This window comes from Sturnira hondurensis, unplaced genomic scaffold, assembly GCF_014824575.4.
Source record: "Sturnira hondurensis isolate 20B ecotype Veracruz unplaced genomic scaffold, ASM1482457v3 Scaffold0001872, whole genome shotgun sequence".
NCBI classification, from domain to species: domain Eukaryota; kingdom Metazoa; phylum Chordata; class Mammalia; order Chiroptera; family Phyllostomidae; genus Sturnira; species Sturnira hondurensis.
In genome coordinates this window covers 16,280,537-16,301,549 of record NW_028074503.1, presented here as the reverse complement: position 1 = coordinate 16,301,549, position 21,013 = coordinate 16,280,537, and the positions used below count along the sequence as shown (strand labels likewise).

The 21,013-nt window shown below is 39.3% G+C and overlaps 1 long non-coding RNA gene across 1 annotated transcript in view; it reads right to left on the bottom strand.

Moving 5' to 3' along the window:
• Nucleotides 1-20,461, bottom strand: part of LOC118978216 (uncharacterized) — a 66,022-nt gene extending 45,561 nt beyond the window's left edge. Inside the window, exon 1 of the long non-coding RNA XR_005064660.1 lies at nucleotides 20,057-20,461. This is a non-coding gene — a long non-coding RNA (uncharacterized LOC118978216). The remainder of the gene's footprint in view (nucleotides 1-20,056) is intronic.
• Between the last annotated feature and the right edge of the window lie 552 nt (nucleotides 20,462-21,013).

Genomic DNA, 21,013 nt, shown 5'->3' with positions numbered 1-21,013 from the left:
TCTTTTCAACATTCAAGGTCTTTGGTCCCTTACATGTTCACAAAGCTGTGCTTTCAGGATGAATATTAACCATCAAAACTCGCCGAATCCCATGGACAGTCGTCGTTGTGTAGTCAGCTTTGTTTAAATGCTTCTTGCCCACACTGCCTTTTGGTTTTCAGTGGCCTTACCGTCTCTGTGACCAAAGAAGCTATTTGATTGAAAACCTAACTGTTCTTCAATGGGGACATGTTATATCCCTGAAAGAGCAGAACTAGGATTTCCTTCTTGTTCCCTTTTTCAAAAGACCACAGAGGTCGGAGCAGTGTGTCATCTGCAACAAAATGTGGAATTAAAAAACAATGCATAACTTTCCGAATAGAATAATTACTTTAAAAACGACAATCAGGAAAAACTGTTGGCTCTAGATGGATGTGTCGCACTAGCGATACTTCAAAAGATGATTACAGGTTCCTGAGTAGATGGGGGAAAAAAGACAGGGCATTACCATCAGGCACTAATTCGATTCCTCACTCATTCACTCCCTTATGCATTCAATTTCATTTAAATATATTCTGAGAATTCACAGCAGAAGACACTTCATTAAATGCTATGGGGACTACGGATTTTCAAGGAAGAAGAAAGAGATCAATAAAAGAAAAGCAGAAGAAAGAGAAAATTAAAAACAAGGGGTGGAAATGAACATTTATGGAATGATCCCACATTGCTACTTTTTCTTAATATTTTTAATACGTGACTTTGTGCCAGACATAATTCTTTGCACTTTTAAACCATTAGTTCTTTAAAAATAACTCCATAAATTGCTATTATAATCACCATAGCGAAAAGGTGAAACTGCATAGAGGTTTCATGACTAGAATGGGACTATCAGGATTATAACCTTGGCTTCTTATTCTGAAGTTCATGTGACTTCAGGCTCCCTACTATTCAGTAGGAAACCTCTCGTGTCAAACAAGTAAATGATCAACAATAATTTGTACCATTTTTGCATAGGCAATTGAGAGATTTATTCCTTGAAACTGGTTTTGCTACTGAATCTCGATGGTGGCTTCAGGGCACTTGCCATTTGGGAGTTCAAGTAGAGGGTATAAGGATCCCTAGGAAAATAAGACAGAGGGTCAAAGACAAATTGGTCCAGGTCCTCTATTTTGACCAGTCATGATAAAATGGCCTCTTCTCACTCCCTTTGCTGTCTTGAACTGTTGTTAGCCAGTCATCTCCTCTCCTACCCATCACATGCTCCACAAACATGAATGGCTACCATGTGCCAGGAATGGTGCATATTCACCCCTGCGGGAGACTTCATATTACATGAACACTCAGGTAATTTTAGAATCAGAGTCAGCATCCAGGTAAGCATTGCAGGCTCAGAACTAATATAAATGCACACAGACAGGAAGAAGTAACAGTGGGAATAATAAGGACACAACCTCATAACCTGTTCCGGGGACAGGGCCGCTGAAATGTGAAGTCTGGATCAACTAGCAGAAATACAATTTCCAAATGAAGAGCAGGAGCATGTTTCTTTGCTTCTTGCCTTATGGTTGTATTTATTGATGTTTGTGTGCCTGGGTTAGTGACACTATAACTGCTTTACAAAAGGAGTAAAGGAGCCCTAAAGAAATTAGCCCTAAAGAAATTACTGTGGACTGGGTTTAACTAACTATGAGAACAGTAGGCCAAGCAAAGTCACTGACAAGAAGTAATTCTCCAGTAAGTGCTGCCTGGAGAATCGTTTCCCTTTCTGTCCCTGTAGCCCCGCCCCTCTCTTTCTGTACTTTCCCAGATATGCTTCTCTCTTTATTTCTGTCATTTTACGTTTCTTGCTCCCCTTACCCCAACAACAACCCTTACGCATTTACTACCCTTTATAGACTGAGTAGCTCATTAGGAAAGGATGAGTGCACTTAAAAATAATTTACCAAGGACAATCAGTTTTCCCAACCAGAGCATGTTTACTGATACTATGTGAATGCACATGCATGCATACATACATAACATTTTAAGGGTCTTGTGAGAGTACAAGAGTTAGACATCATATAGCAGCTCCTTGCTCCAGTTAAATTTGTTGATCAGTTTTCCATCCAATATACACCTCCTTGTCTAAAGGCCTGCGTTCATTTTGAACTTTTATTCTACATTGCCCTGCTGTACACTTAACTCCATTGATAAAATGCTTCACCATCTTTAGAGGACCAGCTCAGGGATCAGTAAATATTTAGTGAAAGGATTTGTTAAATGAATAACAATGCTTTACTCTGAGATAAGCTCTCATTTCTTTTCCCTACGTGTTTAAAGATTTCACAATCTACATAGAAACTTCATGGAGGAGGAGAAAGAAGAATGGTTCCTAAATGTGATCCTGGTGGGGATGGAACATCTGTCACTGATCACACCAGGAATCTTACCTGGTTCCGTTGGCTGTGCCATCCTTCCCCCATTAAGGTTGGCTCAACGGATGAACCTGGAGAGCATCATGCTAAGTAAAATAAGCCAATCAGAAAAAGACACGTCCCATAGGATTTCATTCAAATGTGGAATCTAATGAACTAGCAAGCAAAAGAAACTAGCAAGCAAAACAGAAACAGGCTTAGACAGAGACCAGACTGACAGGTTTCAGAGGAGAGGAAGGTGAAAAAGGTGAAGGGATTAAGTAAAAATCATCAAACCAAAGCAAACAAAAACAGCACCTCATAGACAGACAATAAATAGTATGATGATTCCAGAGGGGAACAGGACTGGGGGGAGGTAGAAGACAGTAAAGGAGGGATGAGTGGTGATGGAAGGAGACTCGACTTGGGGTGGTGAACACATGATACAATATACAGATGATGTATTATCGAACTGAACACCTGAAACTTACACAATTTTATTAAACAATGTCACCCCAATAAATTCAATTAAAAAGAAAAAAAAGGATGGCTGTTCATTTTATTCCCCCATCACCATGAGCCCAGAAGGAACATCTGCTAATTAGAAAAGACACCGATGATTATACAGGTTATGGACATTTGGGAATAATCTTCAGAACTTGGTGACAGATGAGGTAGAGAAGAGGAAGGAATAAAACAGTCATAATTACTGGGGTGAGATCTCAGGGAATACTGGAAGGGCATGCTGAATCTGGGAGTATTTTGGGTCATGGTAAGGAAGGTAGATGATATTCCTTCTCCCTACAAAGGTGTCCTGGTAACATCTTTGGGTAAAGATATATGAAGCTGGATTAGTGGAATGGATGAGATTAATTCCGTAACTCCAATGATAAATTTAGTTTTTGTCTTTGTCCTCTTTCCCTTTCAGTCTTATTTAGACAGGAAGCCCACCGAACCGAAACAGGCACCTCCGCCTACCGTACAGAGCTGAGTGCACTGTCAGCTGTATGAATCGCCCTCTTCTTCAGGATAATAACAGTATAGATCATTCCTGAATTCTGGGGCGGCAGATCTCATGTTCATTTATAACATTCTGGACATCCAATTCAGTTGGCACCTTCATATTTAAACACCTTTGCATTTGTAATAATAATAATAATAATAATAATAATAATAATAAACTGAAGATGGCAGGTACATTTCACATTTGAGACATGGGGTTCAAAAGTCCCGGGGAGAATTTTCTCTCCTGTCTCTTTACTTTGTATTATCATGATGATTTGTTGGATGTATATTCTTTACTTTGACTAATTGGTGGAATTTATTCTGTGTTTTGAGGGAGTTTTCTTATTCCTCAACTTAAATCCTTTAATTCACTGTTATCTGCGCCATATCCCATGCATGCACATAACATAAATTCTAGAGAAGTTTCTTGAGTTTGAAGAGGGTTTATATACCTTTAAACTCACTATAACAACTCCAAATGACCTGACTACTTGAATTAGATTAAAAATTAATCCAAACAAAGGAGTTCTATCTCTGTATATGAGTATCCTTGAGTAGAATAATGGCTTTGTACTTTTTTTCTTTATTTGAGTAATGGCTATCACTTTGGTGAACTACCACTGAAGTTTTAAATCATCAGACATTACTAGCATATCTCTCTCTTTATGAAATCAAAACAGTCAGTTTGTGAGAAGGCCTGTGAGTGATGATTTGATGTTAAGGAGACAAGAACAACCTCTCACACTCTTTTACTGAGTTGAATTGGATTTCAGTCAACATGGTATTTGTATGTAAATATCCTGAAGTCCCTAGTTGGAAAATAAGTCCAAAGCCATTCTCTTTAAAACTTTATTCTGTATGGAAACCATTTTGGAGATATCTAAACTTCTTCAAAAGAGTCAGTTTTGAGAAGGAAAAAAATACCCATTACTCTGAATTGTGCATATCAACACATATATGACATTATAAGACAATTGCATGGGTTTTTTTTAAATTTCTCACTTGGCAAAGTAAGGAGTATGTTTAAAATGTTCATATGTGGCTACAATTAAAGCATCTTAAATACATTCAGGCAACCTAAAAGAAGTAAGCAGTTTGTACCTATTTCTAATACTAACAAACAGCACAGAACTAGGGAATTAAAATAAAAGCATCTTTTATGACCCTTATCTTAAAAGTTGAGATTATATGAGGTAAATCAGAGAAGCTGTTATATGTATACCAGAGTAAAGATTAATTATTGTGTTATGGCTATAAAATAGGAAATTGGTTTTGGTTTCAAAAATTTCTAGCCTGATTTCCAGCAGGTGAAAAACAATAGCTAACTCTCATTTTATGTTCCTCAATATATGTGTTCGGCTTCCATTGCAACTCAATTGCTCATCAGAAAAGACGCAATTGATGGCTTGGTCTGTTTCTGCATTGTAGTGAAGTTGCAGCTTTATAAAGTGAGAACTATCATTTGAGCTTCTCACCACCGAGAGTTAAAATAAATTAATCTTGTCAATTTCAATGTTTTCTCTTGTTTTATTTTAACTGTAAACTGTTCTGTGGAAGAGAAAAGTACAGTGGCATTGAAGGTTCATCAAACTGGGAGCTAAAGGTTAAATGCCTTTCTCAAACTGGGCTCATTGAGAGGGAGAAGACACACATATCTGCATGTAACACACAGATTAATCTGCATTTACTGGACACCTAGCTATTTTGGCAGCTAAGTGTTTGTGATTAGAATATTAAAAGCCATATATCTGTTTCTTCAAAACCGCAGGAGACAGTTAATGTTTATATGTGTATATGTATGTATATAGACACACACACAGGGTGGGCAAGAGTAGATTTACAATTTTGAGTATGTGAAACACAGTTTATTACTGTACTTTGTTTACTAGGTGTTGTATTAATTTTCATATGAACAACCGTACAAGTCTGTGTGTGTGTGTATGTGTGTGTGTGTGTGTGTGAGAGAGAGAGAGAATGAAGCATACAGAGCAGAAGTAAAGGCTTTGTAACTTTTCATGTAGAGAAACTTTTGAAGAATGCTAGTGAAAAGTACTACCCCTCTAGTTCTGTGATGGTGGCTAATACATTTATGATTTCAGAAATATAGATTAATAGAATGCCATCTTGGAAGACACTGTAGAGAATCTTTTCTTCAGTGTCTTCTTTCTTCAGCCAGAGAAGTTCTCTGCCAGAGTCTGCGGACCTGGCTAAATGCACAAGGTGAGCCGGAGTGTATCTCTCGGTTTCCACACCAGCATTCTTTCCCTTGTACTTACTAGAGATTTCTACCTTTGGCTCTAGAATTGTAGAGACTTTAGGTATCCATTTAAAAGGGGAGAATTTTGTATTGTTATTCCTCAACATTTTAATGTTAAATAAGTTTGCAGATATTTTCAGTTTTGACAATTGACTAGCAAACAGGTTCTCGAGGGAACAGGATGTAGAACTCACATGCGGATGATAAGGATTCTAAAAGGCAGAAGAGGGTACTTACATTTTCCTTCCATTCTAGATGCAAAGTGAACAAACTGATTAGTGAACTCCTATGATTTCAATATGGTACATAATCATGGTGAATGTGTTAATTTGTGTGTGTGTGTGTGTGTGTGAATTTTCTGACCAACACAGAGGAACAAAGCACTATACTTAATTTTTTTATGTATTGCATATTATGGGAATCCATTTAGCCTTTAATGGTCCTTTGAGGACAGGCTTCATAGTTGTTGTACTATAATACATCCAACTATATGCAAGAAAATTAGGCTGCTGATTTGGGACAGGCGTGTACACAATTATCTAAGTTCAAATGCTTTAACCTGGCCTGTCTGGCGTAGCTCAGTGGACTGAGCGCAGCCTGCAAACTAAGGGGCCACCAGTCCGATTCCCAGTCAGGGCACATGCCTGGGTTGCAGGCCAGTTCCCAGCAGGGGACGCACAAGAGGCAACCATACATTGATATTTCTCTCTCTCACTCTCCTTCCCTCCCCCTCTAAAGATAAATAAATAAAATCTTTTTTAAAACCTTAAAAAATAAATAAATGATTTAACCTGACCTGTTCTTTATTCTCCGATGGTATTTTTGGATTAAAAGTAAATACACCTTTTCCTAGTTTGATCAGAGTTCCTGAAGACCATGAAAATACTGCCTGAGTGGAATAAGCAGAGAAGTCAGTCAGGGACACAGCATTTGATGCATAAGAATCAAGTAAAAATGAACAGACACTGAAGGGTGTGAAGCGGTAGTTCTGACTTAACTCAGTTCAAGCAGTCCTTGTACTTCGAAGGACAATGGGAAGAATGGGAAGATTTCCAGAAGAGCTCAGCTCCTGCTCCTTCAGGCTCTTTTGTAGAGTTAATCACAAATCTCCACCCTAGTACCTCGGTTCTGTGTTCAGAACAAAGGCAACAGCTGAAGCCTGTAGATCACACAACTTCACCCCCAAAGTAAATAAAGTGGCAGTTCCTTTAAAAGCTGAACCTTGCTGCCTCCAAGCAAAGACCCTAAAGACAGCTTCCTGCTGCGGACCCACCTTCACCAACACCTTCGTAGGAAGCTCAGATATTCTGTTCGCCTCCTTTTTCCGCCACCTGCTACCCAGGTAAGATGCATAACTCCTTTAAACAGAGCCACTTTAAGGATTAAATGAGATAAAAAGTAAACGTGCTTAACATGCACACGCACAGCCTCATGAAGGGCAAAGGGAACCTTCTTGTAAGGAAAGGTTTTCATTTCCCTGTTCCACATAGCAGTTACTGCTCTTTATTCCGTAGAGTTCCTTTCTGCCCATTTCAGCTGGGAGGGGTGACACACTTTTCTACCTCTTATCTTTTTTTGCTGTCTCAAGAATATGCCCAGAGGCCCTTTTCATGCAAATCCATTTGCAGCAACTCCTTTAGGAGAAAGTATCTTGGTAGGCAGAAATTATCAACAAACCTGGGGCCCCAGTGATTTTAAAAGTTCTTAGGACTATTATTAGTAGATCTATTACTTTCTGACATATTTTTAAATGTATGGCATTTTCTGCCTAACTACCATTACTCTTTTGTGATAACAGAGTCATCTTAAATATAAATATGTTCTTAACGTGTTGATCATCATACAGAAGAAATTTAGTAACAGTTGGAATAGCTGTTTCTTGAAAGATACTGAATTGATTCCATTGATCCTCTGCTTCCATCCCCAGAGGTCTCCTCAAGCACAGGTAGACTCATGGCCATCAAGTGCTCCTGAAGTTCCACAGAGCGATTCTATTTCAGCGCCACTCCAAATGACTTAAACCTACCTCAAGCACTTCCCGTGCTTGATAAGAAAACATCCTCCTTCAGATTTTGTTGCATCTTTTCCTCGTATCAGACAAGAAGGGCCCAGTCATCTTTCCAGGGGCCAATAAGAAACACAACTGGAGAAAGAAGTATTTTGAAGTTCCACAGGCAATAGACTGACTTTGTGACCTCCAGAAGGCCAAGAGTCAGGATTTGTAACAGAGCCAGCAGAAAGAATATCATGGTTAGACTGGAGCAACACCCTGGCCTCTCGTTCTGAATCACTTAGTCTCATGTAAAGTTTGACACTCTGAGATACTCTGAGACCTGGTAAGAGAAGAGGGCTAGGTGGGGCATGGGAGGGGGCAATAGGCAGGGTGGCTTCCTGATGGCCCTGGAATTGTCTTGAGTGGGTGTTGACTGCTCTGTCCATCTGCAACTTCCTCCATTGCAAACAAAGAATCCAATCTGACTTCTTACTATTTCCAGAGTGCAACATGAAGTGAGTATGTTAGCTCTTCACTTGCCTGTATAACCTGCTTTTCATGAGCTTTTCCTCTGCTCGGTGGAGTTCGGTGACTGATTTACCTTTATTTCTCTGCAGCAATCAGCATGTTTCCCTGCAGCTCAGCAGAGGCACAAACCTGTGCCTCCTGACTTTTGAACTGGAGGTCAGACTTTCATGGAGGTCCTAGGGTGAGCTGTGCACTCTGTGGGTCCCTGGGAAGATCACAGAACCACCAGATAACGCCAACCACACAGTTGGAAGCGCTAGCAAGGAGCCGAGAGTTCATGGCCCAGGGAATCAATATAACACATTTGAAGTTTTCAGCCTATACAGGCATTAGTATTGCATTAATGAAAGAGTAGAATGTTGTGATTAGGAAAATAAAGCAGAAATCCAAAGATTTGTTGAAGCATATCCTCTTATGACTGATTAATTAGGAGTAAGAACACTCTGAAATGCTTGAGTTCATTTACCTACAAATTATTAACCTTAACTTTATGATATGCCAATCAAGAAAATTAGGTATTATAGAGATTATAGGGAAAAAGTCATTTGAATTCACTTTTAACTTTTGAAAACAACACATGGTGTTTGAAATTCTATTATTAATTCTGTGTTTAGTTGACTAATATCAACATGTTTCGTAATTCATGCTCTCCTCGCGCCCTCAGAATAAACAATCCATAAACAAAAGGACAGTGTCTGGTTTGTTCACTTCATGCAACTTGGAACTAAGGTTCTGAGACCGAAAGGAAAAGAGGTGGATGGGACAGGTGAGGAGCAGGTAGGCAATGCAGCTCTCTAAGGAGCTTGGGGTTGCCTTGTGAGCAACTGCCTGCCTTGCTTGCTCTCTTCCAAACAGAAAAGAATGCAACCTAATTTACTATTTCTTAGGGACGGCCACCTAAACCATAGAAGGGGCTCAGTAAATTCACATTCATTGAATGAATACATACACGAGTAATGTATTTTACTTTTTATAGATGGAAAACCATCACTATGCTACCAGTTAACAGAGAAGCTGGTCCTCGGCAACACTTTGGATTCCTTGGCTCTTGGTAGATTACTGTCCTATTGCTGAGTATTCCCCTTTACTAGTTATTATCAGTCTTCTTTCTGGTCCGTAAGAGCTTTACCTGTTTCTTCTCATCTGTTATCCAAGTCTGCTCACCTACAAAGCTGAGACACCTACCGGGAATGGACGTCGCTTCGCTTCTTCTCACATGGCCATTTCTATATTTTATTCTATCATCGCCCTATGCGGCTTCTCAGGTCCCTACGCCTTGGTCTTAAGTATTACTGGCCTGAAACCTCTGTCCTTTGAAGTAATTCTATCAGTGTCAGGTTGTAGGGGACCGGTTTGTTTAAGTCTGGCCAACACGACTCAGCTCTGTATGCAAAACCTACAGAAGTGAGGTGGTGGGCAGGAGCCAGACCTTCAAACTGAGTTTTCCCGTGGGAATCAGGCCTAAAAAATGCATACAGACTTTTATGGCTTGCTCTTGCTAAAACTCCATCACCCTGGTCTAAAACAACAAATATGTATTGTCTATCTTCAAGGTAATATCCAAAGCTTGTGTGAATTTGCCCAAGGACAGAGCTAATCAGCTCATTGCCTTTCCCCTCTGCATGTTATTTTCATTTCCTTGACTGTACCTGAAATATAGACAATAATATTCTATGTAATAGGTAATAAATCTTTCTCTGATGTAAGGCCCAAAGAAAACAATAAAAGCCTATATAGGCAAGGGTTGGGACGCTCCCCTCTTGAGGGAGTGCCTGAGGCACCCATAGGCACTCTCCCCTTGAGAGAGTAGTCATGACGTTCCCTTTTTCCCCACAGGATCGTTGTCGCCTGTGCATTCATTCTCGTCGTCAGCCACAACAGGTGGACTCTGCTGGATGGAGTCCGCCACATCCGGTAATATATTAAAATCAGTCACAGTTCAGATGACTTTGTGCCACTTTCCTCTTTGACTGTGACAAAGGAGACTCCGGTATATCACTGTTTTTTTCACAAACCGCTCTCCTTCTTAACCCCAGCTACCCCTTCCTTGCCTCTTAAGTTCCTAGTCCTGAGGACGGTGTGTCTGCACAAAAACAAAAACAACACCCACACCCACACATACACACTTCTCCAGACATTGCCATCTACCACTTCCTCAAATAATGTCCAATTAATCCGAGTAATATCATCTATCCAAAACCAAAATCTGTTTTAAATCTCTCCATTTCTCTTATCTCTTAATCATGCCCCTAGGTCAGGCCACCAACATATCTTGCATGAGTTCTATAGTAAATTCTCTGTTGCTTTCTCTGCATTTTCTCTCGGTCAGTCCGTTCTCAGTCTCCAGCTAAGAGATCTACAAAACACGAATCTCTCACATCCCTCATCTCCTACAGAGTCATGCTAGGCCGGTCTTGCTGTTCAGCATCATATTAGCCCTGTTTTTCCATTCCTTACCATGCCCTGGCCACTGTGGCTCCCATCATTTCTTAGAGAAAAAAAATAAGCTCTTTCACATTCTAAGACTTTTGTGCACATTCACTTATAAAATGGGGATACTAGTTGTATATATCTTCATCTAACACCTTTCTTTCTTCTTTTACCTTTCCTGTATCCACATCTTTTCCTATATCCACATTTACTCCTATACAGCCTTTATTTATTTTCTATCACTGCACTTGGTTTTCATCATAGCATTTACTTACCGATTATTTGGTTGCTTCACTGGAATGTAAGCTCAATAAACAATGTCTGACTGTTCAACATTTATACCACCAACACAAAATATTGTGATCAGCACAGGTTGATGTTCAATAAACAATGGCTGAATAAAGAAATGAATGAACAAATTTAAATCTAGCTTGTTTTGGTGGGCGTTCATGTAGGTTTCTCTTAATTCACACCAATCAATCTTTAGTCTCATAAACTTAGGTATTTTATAACCTGGCTATGGAAGAATCCACACACTCCTCCATTAACCCAACCAAAACATCTCTCTTTAAAGATGTAATGGTTTTCAGCTATTTTTATGTTTTTCTTTTCCAGTTCTGAATACCTGAATATTTGGCTTGACAAATAGGTTACACACACACATACATATACACACACATACATATATCCCAAAACTGAAAGTTCATTATTAAAAATGTATACTTATTCTTACATGTTTAAACTTCAGTCACCCTCAGAGCACGCTCCATTTGATGCAATACTTCTGTCAAGACGTTTTTTCCACTGCTCAAAACAGTTTTGAGGTCGATCAATTTTGATGCCCTTTGGTGCTTCTGCCATTTTTTTCACCTCTTCCACACTGGCAAAATATTTTCTTTTGAGAACATTTTTTCCCCATTTGGGGAAACAAAAGTTGCTTAGGAGGAGATTGGGTGAGTAGCGAGGGGCGGGGCATGGAGAGTATGCTGGTTTTGGTGAAAAACTGCTGAGCACTCGCATGGTGTGGGCAGGTGTGCTCATAAATCACCCATTATGAAATGGGTAAATGTGTTGAAAGAGTCTTCCAGAAAAGTTCACTGAAGCTGGATGCAGCCTCTCACAACAATGCCAGTTGGTGCAGTGATACAGATAAATCTCTAGAACACTCACCAAGTCAGGGGATATTGTACTATAAGGGCTCTGTCCTCCAGAAAATAATGATGATTTTGGGGGGTCCATTCTCATACATATTATTTAAGGGGCATTTTGTGTTCTCTTTCTCTCAGGTGACACATTGCTTAAAATTACACTTGTAGAGAAAGAACACACAAAAAAGGGGAAAGTGACAACCAATTGCTTTTCCAAAATGTCTTATGTGCCATTTAGTAGCATTGGACTCTCTTTATTTCAAAGAAGACACAACCAGTATTTTAACATTTTTATCCCAAAGGAAATGAAATATTTGGCCAAATCACAACTTGTACTTCTTTTTGTTGTCACTCATAAAGCAGACCTATCAAAGAAGTTAGAGGGCTAATCACACTAACTGTGGAGACAGAGAGAGAGAGAGAGAGAGACTCGTTCGCTACCATTCCTTCTTGCTTCCAGACAACCACTGCATCCCATTCTTGCACTTTTGCTTCCTCTGAGTATCCATTTTATAATTTGATTCCATAGGATTTTGCTTTCAGAGATTATTGAGATAAATTGTCATAGCTTGGTACCAGGAACAGCTGGGTTAGAGGCTCAGCTGTGCCACTAAAGCTGAGTAGTTTCCGAGAGTTTTGTCATCTGTAAAATGCTATCACTAAAACCTATCTTCTTGGATCTTTGTAGCAATTAAATGAGATATCGAGTGACCAGTACCAGCAGAGTGGCATAAATGTGCTAAACCTTAATTTTTACCTGTTTTTATTGATAAACACATTTCAGTGAGGGACCCAATGACCAGAAGAGCCTTTCATTATCAAAATAATTGATTGCAAATCTTAGAATATCAGGCACCACCATGAAATGTTACTGGGGGGCAGGGTGGATTCTTTAGGTGGATTCTTTAGTTCAAGGCTCATTTCTCCTCTAGACCTTTCAGGACTTTCTTCGTTATTTCTCAATGCTCTTGTCTATACATCATGCAAGTAATTTAGCCCAAAGCAGAGTTCATTTTACTCAGCAGGTCATAGATAAAATGTAGTTAATGGGTTCAACACTTACTTAAAGGAAACGTGTTTGGCTACATGGGTGATCAGAGTTGACTTGCAATCATGATTGTACATTTCATTCATTCATTGGGAAATTCTTGCTGTAATGGCAGAGACATTTCGCCTCAAAGCAAGAGACTATGTATATAAATGTTTATGGCTGATGACCCCAATTTATGCTCTTGCTTTCCTACATTCCTTTGAGAAGAGATAGAACAAGAATGACAGTGCAGGATGAGCCATGCTGCCATTCATTTATAGTGCTTAATTAAATGCCCTATCCTTGTATTTTTGTCTATTATTCTTGGCCTCTAGGGACACTGGGCCGTATGAAGCTTTAAGTCACAATTCCAGTCACTAAGTGTGTGTTGGAGCTTGTAATAAGTTTGTCTAAAGTCTTCCACACCTCTGCTTTCCATAGAAGGCTCATTTACCTTTCTGAAACAGAACAGAGCTGTTTTTAGATTTCCCTGATTTCCACAGACAAGACACTCCTGGGAGCCCACTGTAGAAAGTGTTTGCTAAGGCACATTCTTAGCTGACTGGCTGATGAGGGAATAGGGAAAAGCAGCTAGAAAGCCCATGTCCTATATGCTTCATCCCAGCCTCGGAGTTATTAATTGTACATCACAGCATTCTCTTTTCTCTAAATACATGTCTAACTCATTTATTAAAACTTCATACTAATTACTTCCATTGCATCCCTCGATGAGTTGATTCCATATGCAATGTATTAATTATCTGCTCTGAAAAGGCTCTAACACAAATTCCTCTGGTGTCTGTCCATTATCGCTTCTTAAAACCATGCCCCTTCATTCTTTTACTTGATGATTATTTATTCTGGTTGCTTTCTCTCCTGCTCTGCCTTTATGGGGACACAGCAGTCATGTGAGTAAGAGAGATTTGCAACAAAATACTGCCAGAAGTAAGTCCATATCCTTGCATATGGTCCTCTGTTCCAGCAAACCATACGGTCTGCTGAACATTTTGTAATAGGCTACTACTTCATCTCTAGGTTTTTAAAAGCACGAGAACATGAGTGACTGAGACCAGATTCTTGGGTCAGTACAATTTAACATAATCATCTTCCTGGACTGATGAAAGAGTAAATGGCTGTAGCAATAAAGGAGGAAGGGAGAATGAAGACAGTAGGAAGACTGATAAACAAAGGAGAACTCTTCCTGATAAGTAATATCCCATGTGTTTTACTCTTGAAAAAATAAGACACAGCCATTGAAAATTCTTGGAGGGGCCACAGCACACCGCATGTTCTCTGTCCATCGTGATAATGGTTGTCACCAAAAACAAAATTAGAAAGGCTTCGCCTCTAGTAAAAGAGCAGCAAACAATCAGCTTCTTGCAGTCATTTCCTTTGTTTTCAGAAGCAATATGTGATTTTTCACTCAGATCAAAATGTATAGACTTCCTAATGACTGAGCTGGATGCTTACCTTCCTGGTATATAAATAATTTTAGAAGACTGACAGGCAAGTCTGCTTCTCAATTATCTAAGTGGTTTGTAAATGTGACATAGTTTTTGATATTTGGAAACTATCAAATATTTGGAAGGCCGCTATTCTGAAAACTTGATTGCCATTTTATTTCCTGGTAATGCAGGTTGATCTATAAATATTATTTCTTGTAGCAATTGATACTGGTTGGTCAGCATGTGGCCAACAGTCTAGAGAGTAATTTAGCCATATTAGCATGGAGAGTAAGCCAGAACTCACCTTTCCCGTTGGCTTAACCACCATGTACGATTATCACAATTCATCTCTGCATGTGACTGAAATGGACAGATATATCAGGCAAATTTCAGCTGCAAGGAAAATATGACATTTAAGAACTGAGGATATGTAAAGGCACTGTATAGGAATCCAAACACATGGCATCTGTCTCTGATTTAACTTAATCCCTTCAAACTTCAGTTCTATAATGTGTACGATAAAACAATGCCTGCTTTACCAATAGTTTGAGGATCAGTTGTTTGACAATCATAGTGCTTTAATACTAGGAAAATTAGTAGTTATTATCTAATATGTTATATTATTATATTGTTGATCAAATTGGCCAATGTCTACTTGAAGATTATTCCTATATTAATGTTCTTTTTCCTCTTTATTTTGGAAGTATAGGTGCTAATTATTCAATTCCAGGAATCTATTGTTTGATTCCTAATCTATTGTAGTTTATTTTGTTGTACCTATTCTGTTCTATTCTATTCTACTCTATTCTATCTACATTTTGATATTTTCTTGACGATTTAACTAATCTCATTGGGTACCTGAAGCCTATAAATCAATCCTGGAAATATCTTGGAGCTCACATTTAATTACATGGAAATAGTTCTTCTCTATTCTGTGAAATAACTGGACATTTAAAACACCTCCCCAAAGATTGGCATCTTAAAACATGAGACTGCCTTGAAGGAGTCCTTCGTAAGAACTTAGGTCTGGAAATGGGATCACCAGTGCTTTATTGATGTTACAGGCCCACAGCAGCCTTCTAGAGAGATTTTCCATGTTGTATTTCACTATTATAACTCCATCATGGTCAATTAGCAAGACAGACTCCTGGCTTTTAGGCTTGAAAATGAGGCTTCTTGATTATTTATGTTTCTAGGATGTTATTGAGTAATTCAGCTTAGTAAATAACTTCAATGTGTTCCATCATGATGACTGTAAATCCAGGTGTTAATACTCTCAGATGGCCCATCATCTCACTGGAGATACCCAATAAAGCAGCCATTAACCGACCGTATATGGTGATGTAAACTATACCACTTGCTGAACTTCCCATTATCAGGAGTACCACTGTGGAGGTGGAGGAGATTATCTAAGTAGGGACTTGCCATGATCATAAAGAAACCATGGAAAAAAGGATATTTCCTTTACTGTGAAAACTGTGTGTGAATAAGGCATCAAGCCTCAAAGGTAGGTATGAAGGAAAAATTGAATAGGTTGCATTATAAAATTAGAAGGATAAAGTACTCTCACACTACAGACATCGAGCAAATGTGGGATGTAGCAGCGTCTAGTGATGCTGATTTGTTCCAGAGGCTATTCAGTTACATTCCCTTTGGCAAATCTAACATCACAGAGGATTGAAAATCAGACTCAGGAGACAAAGGGTGCTAGTGCTTCCATCCATTAATATACTCAGAAAAGCATAGATGCCCCTCGGTAAATGACTGGATCAAAAAGCTATGGTACATTTACACAATGGAATTCTATGCTGCAGAAAGGAAGAAGGAGCTCCTACCCTTTGCAACATCATGGATGGAACTGGAAAGCATTATGCTGAGCGAAATAAGCCAGGCAATGAAAGACAAATACCATATGATATCACCGTTCACAGGAATCTAAACAACAAAACAAACAAGCAAGCAAAATATGACCAATGACACTCAAATACAGAACAGGCTGACAGGGTCCAGAGAGGAGAGGGGAGAGAATCATAGGGGGAAAGGGGATGGACTCACATGAATAAGTATAAAGGACACATGGACAATAACTAAGGTGGGGGGGGTGGAAATGGGAGGGAGGTGAGGAGTGCTGGTGGTGGGGGACAGGGCTGGGAATATAAGACAGAAAACTGTACTTGAACAAGAATTAAATAAAAATAAAAATTAAAAAAAAAAGAAAAGCCTCTGACATTATAAGAATTTAGGTCAAAAGTTGTCAAGTGGTCCTGGCCAGGTACTGGGTAGTTCAATTGATTAGACCATCATCTCATATGAAAAGGTTGTGGGTTCAATCTCCAGTAAGGGTACACGCAAAAATGAGCCAATGAATGAATAAATAAGTAGACAACAATAAATCTCTCATATTTCTCTGTCTCAGATCAATAAATATTTTTTTTAAAGTTATCACTTGGTTTTATGCTTTGGGGAGATGAAGAATAAAGAACCCACATGTCCTAAACAAAACGGCACGTAGAATATGGGAACAGAGAACAAAGGCTAGACTATGACCCTAGAAATATGGCTTCTAGTCATAGTTCTTCCTTCAGACCAATCAGCTGTTAGAAACGTGTCAGTTTACGTTGGTGGCTGGTTTCTTCTAGCTGAGCGAAGTTGGATTTATACAGACAGGGTTTGTGGGTGGTTACTGTCTTAACTTTAACCAGGGCAAATGTTATTGATTTATTTATGTTTCAAAAATGTTGAACCCAGCCGTGACATCACAGTTCTCTACACAGCGCCTGCTGCATGGAACAGCTGCCTGCCCTGTGAGCAGAAACAGGATGTGGAAGAAAACTCTTGGGCTGTGACATAATTACAGGACTCCATGGTCTTTTCAGTTGTCAGTCTTGGTGGTTAGCAAAATTACTCAATGTCCTACCCAGGTGGAAATCCAGGGCATTTGCCAATATTATTTGAGCCCTAAGAAGCGAGAATTTGTGTTGGCCCACTCCATGTCAACACTGCTTCTTCCCTCTCTTCTTTTTCCTTTTAGCCTTCTCCTCCTTTTTCAATTATTTCTATCACTGGACACAGGCTTCTGAAATTTCTGACTCAGAAGAAAAAAAAAGTATCTTTTTTAAAATTTTGCCCAGGGAAAACATCGTTGCTCTGTTCCAAATAGCCTCAAATATTTGAATATCCCCTATCATTAGCTGGCATATCTACACTTTTAATCATGAAGAGTAACAGACCGGCACTGCCTTAGATGCTGTGGGAAACTAAAAGAAGCTGCAAGCATGGTCTTTGCCTTACCAGGGTTTATAATCTTATGGAGGAGAGAAAAATATATACAACACACCCCCAAGGAAACATAAAGTACTATAACAATATACAATCTTTAAAATAGCATCTATCCTGCAAACTGTTGACAGATTAATCTTCCCCAAGCACTGCTTTTATTCTGTCCTCGGCCTCTCAACAGCCTTCACAGCCTTATTTCTTATCACATTAAGTCCAAACCCTCTGCTGTTTTTCAGGACCCCCTTACTCTGACTCCACCTAGTTTGTCCAAATTTATGTCCTAGTCTTTGCCCACCAGACCAGAATGTCTCCAAACTTTGGATCAGGATGTCTTCCCCAGCTTGAATGTAGAAAGTACGGCCCCAATCCCACCTCAGCTTTCAGATCCTTAAAATATTAAAATATCACTCTGTAATTCAATATATATGTAAAATAAGAATGAAAGATGAGTATGACCTACTTCACAAAAAAAATATTTTCAAGGGGGAAGTTCGATTTAACCTTTCTTTAGGTATTCATTGGTATTTATTTAAATACCAATATGGTGTCAATAGCCTTTAATTATGTATTTTTGCTTCCTGGGATTTTCACTTACTACTTGAGTGACTGTGAACTATAATCTTAACCTCCCTAAGCCTGGTTGCCTGAACTATGAAATTGGAATACCCTGCAGAATTACTACTGTGAGAGCTAAAGATATATATTTAAAGAACTGGTCATTGGGCTTGGTTAGTTAGCATCCAGTAAATATCCTTAAATCACTACAAAAGTAAAAAGGTGCAACTACAGTGATATCAAAACTGACTGAATCTACTGTGTTTATATATTTTGACATATCAACAAGATGACACATTTCTTCAATTTAGGAAAACAAACATTTTGGGTTTCATGTTGCATAGCAGAGATAATAAATACTTGACAATTGGTTAAAACGTAAGTTTTCAAGTTCAAATTTGAGTGGCAATGTAATATAATGAATGAGAGGCCCCAATCTGGAGCACTATTCCTGAGTTCAAATCCCTGTTCTTCCCTCACTTACTGTGAGGCCTTCAGCAAGTTACCTAAACTCTCTTTGCCTCAGATTTCCTCATCTAAAAGTAGATACAATAGTACCTATCTCATAGGGTTGTGATGAGAATTATGTGAGTGAAAATTTATAGAGTTAATATGGGTAACATAAAATATTTATGCTTAGGATGGTAATTAGCAAGTAGCAAGCACTACATCAGTATTCGTGAAATACAATTCTAAACATATATGACTTTCTTTGACCAGCATTTCAGTTCTTTTATCTCTTTGGACTCATTTTTCCCATCACTGAAATATTAAAAGCGATCAGAAAAAAAATCTACAGATCATCTGATGCAGAAGTTTTTCCCAGAAAACAGAATTAAATTACAAATATCTATGGCAAGCATAGACCAGAGTACGTTGGTCTTCAATGCTGTGTACATTTAATTCAGATAATAAAGCCTGGCCACAGGGCAACTCGAGGAAGAGCAAGGCATTCCAGCAGGTGCTCTCCAAGTCTGTGTGGGACCTGGAGCCTCACTCATCATCCTTCCGGATGGAAGCAATTGTTAGCATTTCCTTTGTGTTAGTTCTAGAGAGTGGACAGAATCTCTTGTGGCTCAACCACAAGTCTTGGGATAGGCACTCAGTACAGACTGCCAACTGCCCCAACTCTGATGTTCTCCACTACAGTCATTCGATTCTCCCTCTTTTTCTCTTTTTACGAGGACCACTTCTCTAGCCATGAGCAGTAAATTCAATTTCCTCTCCGCATAGTCTCTTACTCGTAGCTTCTGCACATTAGTTTTCCCCTTCACGACCCACTGCCTTTGTGCCTTGCTACTCTGCGTCTCACACTCACACATTCTAGGTGGCTCTGTGGGCAGTGCTCTCGGGTGTGTTGCCTCACGGGTTGTGGGGCCAGCCATAGGAGTTCCCTGTGGTTCAGGAATCCTCCAAGTCAGCTTTGATCCAGAGGAGGGCGCAAAGAATTTGCAAACATTCAAGCCAGTACACATAGATTAGTTCATGCTTGGGTCCATGAGGAAGAGAGCAGGCAATTTTAGGATATTATAGTGAAGCGTTAGACTCTTAGGGCTAGTAAAGTAGTCTGGGCATCAGGTGCCTTACAAAGGGGTTAGAAAAAACAACTTAAATCTGGCCCCCGATGGCCAAATGGTCCTTGCACCTTCACTGTTCTTTTCTCCATCTCTTTTTCTTTATTTTCCTATCTTCTGAAACTTTTTTTTTGCTATAGTTCTGGGAATTAGTATTCACAATTTGTTCACAACCAGATTTTATTTCCACACCAAAGTACCAGGCATCTGCCATTTAGTTTAGCTATTAAAAACTTCCTTCCAAAATTGGAAGCATGGCCAGTATGTTTAACAGGATGTTTGAGAGAAAGATCGTCATATCAGAAGAGAAAGTGCAAGACATTACACAAAGGCATTTGACTTAGCTTGACCAAATGCACTCCTAAGTCTGGGGGTGCATAGAACTGATTGAGGGTGAACAGAATTTTGCAGTAGACTATCGTTTAGGGCAACCTCTTTACTTCCATGATGAGTATTGGGAGCAGTAAGAACAATCACATGGGTCTTTGGGAATCTGACCAGTTTCTGCACTTGATTCTCGAAGCCAGGCCACATCAAGTACATCCAGATTGGAATGCTGATGTCTTGCTGTTACATTGCAAAACTGCTCTCCAGTTTTTAAGCAGAATGTGCATGCCCATGGAGAACTGATAAGGGAATGCAAACGATTTTATTTTTCAAAATAGTATTTATTTGCATAATAATATACAGCGATGTGAAAGCTTGTTCTGGCACTGCCTCACAAAGGCCACATGACCTTTGGCAGTTGACCCCTAACTCAGTCTCCAGGAAGGCCAACTAAATAATTCCTGCAGTTCCTTTGGTTGCCATAGCACAGTGATTTCATTAATCTCCAAACAAATAAGGTTGAGCTAATTCTCAAAAACTCTTAACCTTTAAAATAAATGTTAAGGATATTATATAAAGCGATAGTACTTTGTCAAGGTCTTGCTGAGTTATTTTACGTGCGCCAGCAGTCTGGTCAATTTTACAAAAGGCTGTAAGTTCTAGGCTTCATATGGAATTCCAGGTCCATATTCAGGCCAACACACCAAACCTGTCTTCTGACTCCTGTGCATCCCTGTGTGAAATTGTGTCTGTGTTTTGCTGATTAGGTGGCTGCTGGTGTGTAGGAAAGAAACATGTCCAGGAATCTTCAATGATAAACAACACAGCCTGTTAAAGGGGTTTGGGGGCCACCACATCCGTCCTCATGATCTTCTGTGGTTGGCTTAGGGGCCCAGAAACACTTAGCCTGGCAGTTGTAACTATACGTGGCTTTATTCGAGTCAGCCATTAAAAAAAAGGAGGGCAAAACCCATGTTCTATTCATTGTTTATATTTCTGGTGGTGAGAAGATAAATTTTAAAAATGCCCTAATAAAAATTGAAAGCAAATGGAGTAACATCCAAGGAAAA